Here is an 8862-nt window from a genome sequence, read left to right on the forward strand (position 1 = left end):
CCTTTCAGATGCAATGGAGAAGCTCCCCACACCAGCTGAAGTCATTCCTTCACCCCATGCCCTGTGGCCAGTCACCTTTAGAGGATTTTGCTTCCTGATTATTCCCCCTCTCTTCTGCATTATCAGTCTCTCCTTCTGTCATGAATAATTCCTGCTAGCATGTAAAGATTGTCCATCATCACATATATTTAAACAATATTTCCTTATGTCCTCTTTACCCACTCCCCATTTTTCTGCTCACTTTCAGAGCCAACTTCTTCAAGAGTCGTCAACCCAAACTGTCTATGCTGCTTCTCCCAGCAGCTCACTCTTCAGTTCCCTACTGTTTAGCCTCTGCCCCCACCATTTCTCTAAAATTATTCTTGTCAAGGTTTCCAGTGACCCTCATGCTTTCCTCTCTCACTGGATCTCCAACCACGGGACCGACTATTCCCTCACAAATTACTCTTCTTTCATAAAATCTGCAGTATTACTTCGCTCTAACTTATTTTGTCCACCCTCTGCATCCTCCTCAGTGTCTTTGGTCTTCCTCCAGTCTACAACCTTCTTTTCTCTCTTCTATCTTTCACTGGGTGATCTCATTCATTCCTATGACTTTAAATATCATGTATGTGCCAACCCCTCCAGTGTAATATCTGTGGCCCAAACCTTTCCTCATCCCGAACCCCATTAAACTGAAGGCATTTAACATATAAATGATAAAATACAAGTTTTTCCTTTTAACAGGTATTTTTCTCTATATTTTTCCTATTTCAGTAGATAGCATGACCACCTACCCAAGTGCCCAAGCCATAAATCGTAATATCATTTTTAATGCCACCTTTGGTTTATCTTTTACATTCTGGTTACCAACAGATAATTTATATACCTTGAAAATTTATCCCTTCTTTTCCTTCTTTCTTGCTACTATCTGGCACCATGTCACCATCATCTTCCTTCCACCCGAGCAACTAAAACAATTCTCCCACAGGGACACTACACTTTCCTATTTTCCCCCCAATTCTCAATGTATTTGTTACACATTGGACAGTAATATTTTGTAAAGACCCAATCAGATTGTGAGACTCCTCTGCTTAGAACACTTCTACATAATTCCATATTATTTATAATGAATATAAATTGCTTTTGATAGCCTGCAAGGAACACTGTGATCTTTTATACCTCTCCAGCTCACCTCTGGCCATTTCCAGCCTTACCCCCTATACTTGTAACACATAGGCCTTTTCTCAATTCATGAAACCACTAAGGTCATTCCTGCTATAGGGCCTTTCTCTTCCCTGGAATGTTCTCCTTTTGGTTCTTTAGGTAGTTAAATACTTCACATTCTCAATACTGCTTCCTCATAAAGAAACTTTAAGGTATCAACTGCCCATCTTACTAAGTAGCATTACTCACTTCCCCATTATTCATCATAAAAACACCCTTCAAAGCAACTTTTTCATCATATTCATTGGTCAAATTCATCAGTTGATTTCCAAGTCACCAATCTAGTGACCATTTCTTAATATTCTTCGTGCTCATTCTATTAGCAGCATTTGGAAGCTTGTTAGTCCCTCTTCCTTTAAAAATCTTATGTACCTTTCAGGTGGGCAGTGGTATACTAGAGCTTGCTTTGCAAGATACAGCTGTTAATTTTTTGGAATTTTGTAAGCCTATTGCTGAATAATGATACATAGCATAAAGTTGGTTATGGTAGAAGTACTTATACCACAGAAATTGGCAAGCATTAAAAATTAGGGCTCTTAATTTTAGAAGGCCGTTTGTTAAACATTTATCATCACACCATTGACTCTGGAACATTGCTCTTTTAGATCTTCTCCTGCCTTGCAAAAATGTATTCCTGATCTTTGAACATTGGTGTGCCCCAGAGCTATGAGTTCATGGACCTCTTTTCTTATTCATCTATATTCATTTTCCAAGGGATCCCATGATTTTAAATATCATCTACTTGATGACTCCAAAGTTTTTATCTCAAGCCCTAACTTTTCTGCTGCACCTCATATTCCATCTATCCAACAACCTTACTAACATCCTCCTCCAGTGTAAGCACCTCAAACTTAATATTCTGAAACCAAATATTTGGTTTACCAACTCTCTTTCATGTATGCCCCTCCAAAAGTCTTCCCCATGTCTCTGGCCAAAACCTTAGAGCTTTTCTATATTATTATTATTATCTTGCTTCGACACCCCATACCTAACCCATCAGCAAATCTTTTATGACTCCATCTTCAAAATACATTCTGGATCTGACCACTTCTCACCATCTCCTCTGCTACTTTCTGACTTTAAAGTTCTATAATTTCTTATCAAAAATTTTATAATTGCTTTATAACTAGTATCCCTACCTCCTGCTTGCCTGACAATAATCTATTCTCCACTCATCAGTATTAAAAATCCTCATGGGGCACTAAGGGGATGAGCACTGGGTGTGAACTTCAATAAAAACAAATTAAAAATAAATAAAACAAAAACAAAAATCCTCATGACTTTCTGCCTCAATCAGTGCAAAATTCAAAGTGATCACCAGGACCCATAAGGCCCTATGAACCTGGCCTCTGGCTGGCTGGCTGACCTTGTTACTTTCCACTGGCTTCCTTGTTACTTTCCTCATTCTCTAGGCTCCAGACACTGGTCCTTCTGATATTCCTGCAAGTTCAAGAACACTTCAATAAAAACCTTTACACCTGCTGTCCTCTCAGACTAGAATATTCATTGCCTGGATATCTGCAGGGCTCATTTCCTTCAGCTCTTTACTCAGATGTCACTTTATTGGAAAAGACTTGCATGACCACCCCCAATACTTTTATTTTTCTTTTATAATCTTTATCAAAATATGTCATAATACCACATTTATGTGTTTATCATGATTCCCTCCATTAGAATATAAGCTCCAAGAGGTCAAAGATTTGATCTGTTTTGTTTATTGCTGATTCCTCAACTTTTAGAGCTGTCCCTGACACTTGCTAATTTTTACGGAGTAAATGATGAATTAAATTTTTTTGCTTACTTGTTTATTTTTGCGGAGTTCTATGTTTTGGCTCCATGAAAGTCCACCAAAAAAATTGTATTTCTAATTATCACAGAAGCTGTTGATAACCCTAATATACTTCCTTATACTTTCACCTAATTTCCCCAATAGAACTAAATTCAACATGTCAAAACCGAACGTCACATTCTACCTATCAAAACAAGTCTTTCTGGCCTTACCGTTTCCATTAGAACAATATATTCTCTCAGTAATGCAAATTTAAATATTTAAAGCCTTTCATCTTTTATTCTACTCCCTTACTGTTATGAACAGATGCCAAATTTTAAATTATTACTTCTGTAAGAACTCTTTGCGTCTTTCTTTCCATGCCTGTTGCCACTATACTAGTTTAGACTTTTTAAAATCTGTTTTAGTCATCTTCTAACTAGTCTCTTGGTCTTACCTGTAAACGTTTTGTTTTTTTTTAATCATATTATATACTGATAAGTCACTCTAAGTCATAGCTCTCACACCCAAATCTTTAAACATCTAAAATGATCTATTTTAGCTGCAGTGACCATATAATTTATTGTCCAAACAGGAACACTTTTGAGAGTGAATTAATGTATTATTAATTACATTGGGATAGCAGGTATGGACCAGAACTCAACAGGCAGACCAGGATATATGATCACCATAACTTCCACAGGGACTGTTGGTTGCCTACTCAGCAATCATCATGCCTTTCTTCTTCTTCTGGAAGAAAAACTGCATCTACTCCATCAACATGAATCAGTGATATAAATTGAATCATCTTAGCCAGCATGAACATCCCATTCCTTTTATCAGTAATTGCTTTAGGAAAGAGCATGTGATCTAATTTCAGCCTGTGAAATGTGAGAGGTAACTGCTTCAGGGAAAGTGATTTCTGAAAGACGCTTCTATACACCTATAAAGACAGTTCTTATCCTTCTGTTGGCTGATGTCTTGTCTGCATTTTGTTCCCAGAACCACAGTGGGCAACTTGTGATCTTGGGTGGCTGGCAGTGGACAAAGCTGACATCTTTGCTTCAGCAAAAGAGAAAGATGAAAAAAACTGTGGGTCTTTGATTATATCATTGAGATACTGAATCAACCAAACCTGAGGTATGTCTCCAGAAGCAGGGTAGTCTTCTACTGTGTGAGATAATACATTTTCCTTATTGTTTAAATGGGTTAAGACAGAATTTTCAGTTACTTACATTCCCATTTACAAATTCCCATTTAAATGGGTTAAGACAGAATTTTCAGTTACTTACATTCCCATTTTATGCAAATCTCTGTCTCTCTCATCTTCATGACCCTTCGCCTTGTGGCCTCTCTCCCCTCTCTCACTCCTGCTTACTACAACCTATTTCAATACATTTCACTTTTGAGCCAAACTGAAAGACTACGATCTTTTTTTGAAAATATTTTTTTTATTTCCCATGACCACACCTTCGTATAGGCTGGCCCACATTTCAGAAGTGCCCTTTGCTCCATTTCTGCATGCTAAAATCCTTAGGACCAATTCATCTCAGAAAATATCTCCTCATGAAGGTTTCCTGGTTGCTGGAATAGTCTTATCCTTCTCTTTTGAACCTATGTTGCAATGAGTTTATATATCTTTTATCACTCAAATTTGACCCCATCCTATAGTATCTCATACCACTCTAAATCTTCACCCTATACTTTCTCTCCTCTGTAAACTTTCATAAAACATTTGGCACAGGATTTTGCATGTGCAGGAAATATTTCTTAAGTTGAAATTATGAAAATATTTCGTTATCTGTAGTTATTACTGAGTTAGTAACATTTTCTTGTAATTTACAAGGCACCACTCTTAAAATAGTTGGATCTCTGTCCTCAAATCACTATCTAAAAATATAGAATAGGGGAAAAATTAGTATCTAATGATTAATAAATTTTTGATAGGCAAACCCTTGCTACAAGTAATGTAGTATTTCTTTTGCACACACCTGCCCTAGGTAACTAGTTGGTCAAAGCAATTATTTTATTGACGGTATATTTCTACAATATATGTCAGATACTTTAAAGAGATAAATGGAACCTTGCCATACATGATGACAACTTCTTTATTGAATTAAAAGGAACAAGAGAAAAATACAGAAACATGTATCAGTTTATGGTTCTACATCTCCCTCAGATAAAATACCTCTGATTTAGTCGTTAATGTTTTAAAGAGACTTGAAATTCTGTTATATCTGTTTCAATTATTTATTTATTTATTTATTTATTTATTTGTTTATTTATTATTTATTTATTTGTAATTAATGCATTATGTTTAGCATTACATACGCTTAGGTCAAAAATCAGCCTTACAAGACACCGATTCCTTTATTTTAAAATATTGAATTTGGCAAGAGAGAGAAAGGCAAAGGGCAGGAAAGGACTATACTGAATGAGTATCTAGGCACTAAGTTAGGACCTTTGTGTACATTTTCTTTTTTATCCTCTGAATAGTGCCCAGTCCCATGAGCCTAGGTGTTTTTATCTCTAGTTTACTAATGAAAAATTTGAGGCACAGAATAGTGCACAGAAATACAGTTGTTAAAAAATGGATCTGAAATTTGAATGAATGCAAGTCATTGATTAACTAAACCCAGGTCAACTTTACCAAATATATAGGCAACTTAATATTTTAGATTAAAGGTCAAAAGCTCTGTTTAGCAGTATAGAATTTTTAGGATATAAATTGAGGAACTCACAAGTTAGTAATAGATGCAAATGTTCATAAATAATATAATATAAAGAAAAAAACCAATAAGACCATAGGACTTCAAAATCAAAATGCTACGGTGTCTGAATTTAGATTCCCCTGAAGTATTTGGGTTGGAAAGGTTATTTATAAGCCGAGTGCAGAAAGCACATGTGAAAGAATGCAGAGAGGGAGACAGAAAAGGGCAAGATATCTATAAATGGTGCATTAATAAACAGACACTATGAGCAACTGATGCTTAATCCCAATGGGAGCCTCTGAGGAGGTGTGGAATGCACTTCAAAATTACTCGACTAGCAGATAGGGAAGCTGGAGTCTTTACCCACTCACTCTCTTCTCTCCTTGTTTGAGGATAATCCCTGAGGGATGTTAAGTCCCCAGCACTTCTGGGCTTCCTTGCACTCTAAGCACTGGAATGCCCTAAGGCAGAGAGTCAGTGAGGCAAGCACTTGAGGCATGGAGCTGTCAGACTGCATATATGCAGGAGCATAGGATCTGTCTGCTACTCAGAGGGATTTGGGGAGAGCAACAATACGAGCCACATGTGGGAATGTAAAGGAAGGAATGTTTATGGAATATTGAGGAACTCAGGGAGACATTACAAAGGAGGTGACTTCTGAACAGGGCATTGAAGGACGGTTAGAATTTAACTCCACTAGATGTGGTGAGGAAGAGAAGCAGGAAGTACCATTGAGTTTTGTTCAATTTCAGTCTACCCTGACCACCCAGTTTAAAGTTGCATTCCATCCTTCCCGGCCATTCCTTACCACAGTCCTGACTGCCCCCCTTACTTGATCTACCTGTATTCCACAGCAATCATGAACACACTACATAAATTATTAATTTGTTGGGCAGCCCAGGTGGCTCAGCGGTTTAGCGTGGCCTTCAGCCCAGGGCTTATCCTGGAGACCCGGGATCAAGTCCTGCATCGGGCTCCCTGCATGGAGCCTGCTTCTCCCTCTGCCTCTGTCTCTCTCTTTCTCTCTCTGTCTCTCATGAATAAATAAATAAAATATTTTTTAAAAATTATCCATTTGTTGTGTTTATTGTTTTTTTTTAAACTTTTTTTTTAAATTTTTATTTATGATAGTCACAGAGAGAGAGGCAGAGACACAGGCAGAGGGGGAAGCAGGCTCCATGCACCGGGAGCCCGATGTGGGATTCGATCCCTGGTCTCCAGGATCGCGCCCTGGGCCAAAGGCAGGCGCTAAACCGCTGCGCCACCCAGGGATCCCCCTGTTGTGTTTATTGTTTACTGTCCATACTACTCATCTTCACTAGCATATATGTTCCAGGAAGGCAGGAATGTTTGTCTAGTTTGTTCACTAATGTATCTTAAGGGCTCAGGACAGTGCCCAGCGCTTCAGTTGTTTAATAAGCATTTGGTGAATGAAAGAATGAACCTTACCATACAGCTCTTGAACTACTGGATGGCAATCTCTAACTTTAATGAAGATGGAGATTCTGAAAAGAGAAGGAAAGAAACATCAGAAAAAAATTAATGTGTTTAGCGTGGGACCCACTCGAATCCAATGAGAGATCCCAGTCATGTTTCACTACCCTGAGGAAGAGAAAGGGCAGGAATCAATGCTTGCTTACCATTCTGTCTCTGCTGTTTGACTTGATATTCAGCATCATACATCTGGTACATTTTCAAGGATCTTGTTCCTCAGGAAATTAGCTATATTTATAGTATTAATATACTCTGGCAGGCACAATAATCTCACATTTTTCTGGCATCATCTATCCTCAAGGGCCTCGAGGCTTCTGTGCTGGAAAGTTATTTCTCTTACAGTTTTGCATTTACTTCTTTCAACTGAGAGCATCTGTTACAGGAGTTGATTCTATTTGGCAGCTCCCTACTCACTCAATAGTGCCCTTAGTATCACTACTAAACTCAAGAGTCTGCTTTCCCTGGGAACTCACGCTTCTGCCCCAATATGTCACAGAATTCTCCTCTGACACTAGATGGAATTATGAGGTACAAAAGCTTTAGAAGTGGACACTGTCCTTTGTGTGTCGTGGGCAGTCTTACAAGCAAGATATCCGCTAGCTAGAACTGATACATATGCTAGTTCTTGGATGATCAAACAGACATAGGTTCAGCGACAGCCCATGTCCACTTCTGACATCAAGTTTATACCTGCGTCACCCTGGCAAAATGAAATGCACTTATGCAGATCACCGTAATTCAGAAACTTTCTTAATTACGTTGCTGTTTACCTTTGTGCTGATGATGAAGAAATGGTTTGTTAAGCAAATTAATAGAGGAAAACCATTGTGAACAGAATGCTTGAAGTTTATAACTAATTCAAAGAAGAAATTACTTTCAGGCAACCTCAAGTTTTTTAGAAGCATCGTTTCCATGTAAATACCTGGGATAATAGGCTAATTACAATAGTTTTTATTTATTCATTGAAACTATTTCCCCAAAACAGTCTCTTAAACTATATGTTCACATTCTATCATCTAGTTTCCTTAAAAGTAAAACAAGTGGTTTTTTAAAAATATTCAATAATTTAGATTTGTCACTAACTATGCTACTACCCAATTAATGAGGTTTGCCAACAGCAGATTCACTGGTGATGAAGCAACACCATCAGATAAAAATGTCAAAAGCTCAATGGTAAATCTCAACATCAAGCAATTCCAGGTTTTATAGAGTTGTTTGAAAAGAAAAAGCACCTAGTGGGTTTTATTTAAACCAGCTGCTGCAGAGCCCCCTTGCAGACTACAGCACAGCAGGGGAGCCATAGCCTTGTAAAGCAATTCTTTGATGGAACCCTGTGCCTTTAGCGGGTGAAGGAGCAAACACATAAAAAGTTACCACCCTGTGATGACTTGCTGCAAGGGCTTTCTTGTCTGACCACTGATGTTTCCATTGCCTGTTTCACTCTGCAAACTCTGACATCTTTTTATCTTAATAATTACAAGTACTAAGTGGCATCTCTTATGGATATTATGTGGCTGGGTTCCTCCCTCCAATTATGGTTCTGCCTCTGCTTCAGCCAGAAGTCCTCCCTATCTATCTACTTCACATGGAACTGTTCGAAAAAGAATTGGAAAAACATGTCTTTAGTGTTTTTCCTAGTAATCAGTGTGATGATTTTAGTTTTTGTGTTTGGCTCTTTGATGT

General features: G+C 37.9%; 1 long non-coding RNA gene across 1 annotated transcript in view; it reads right to left on the reverse strand.

The window, feature by feature from the left end:
• LOC111097955 overlaps window positions 1-7635 on the reverse strand; it is a 28524-nt gene extending 20889 nt beyond the window's left edge. The window contains exons 1-2 of the long non-coding RNA XR_005366433.1: window positions 7326-7635; window positions 7135-7190 (exon numbers count right to left, since the gene is read on the reverse strand). This is a non-coding gene — a long non-coding RNA (uncharacterized LOC111097955). The remainder of the gene's footprint in view (window positions 1-7134; window positions 7191-7325) is intronic.
• Window positions 7636-8862: the final 1227 nt, after the last annotated feature.

The sequence above is a fragment of the Canis lupus genome, chromosome 11 (assembly GCF_011100685.1).
Source record: "Canis lupus familiaris isolate Mischka breed German Shepherd chromosome 11, alternate assembly UU_Cfam_GSD_1.0, whole genome shotgun sequence".
Taxonomy (NCBI): Eukaryota; Metazoa; Chordata; class Mammalia; order Carnivora; family Canidae; genus Canis; species Canis lupus.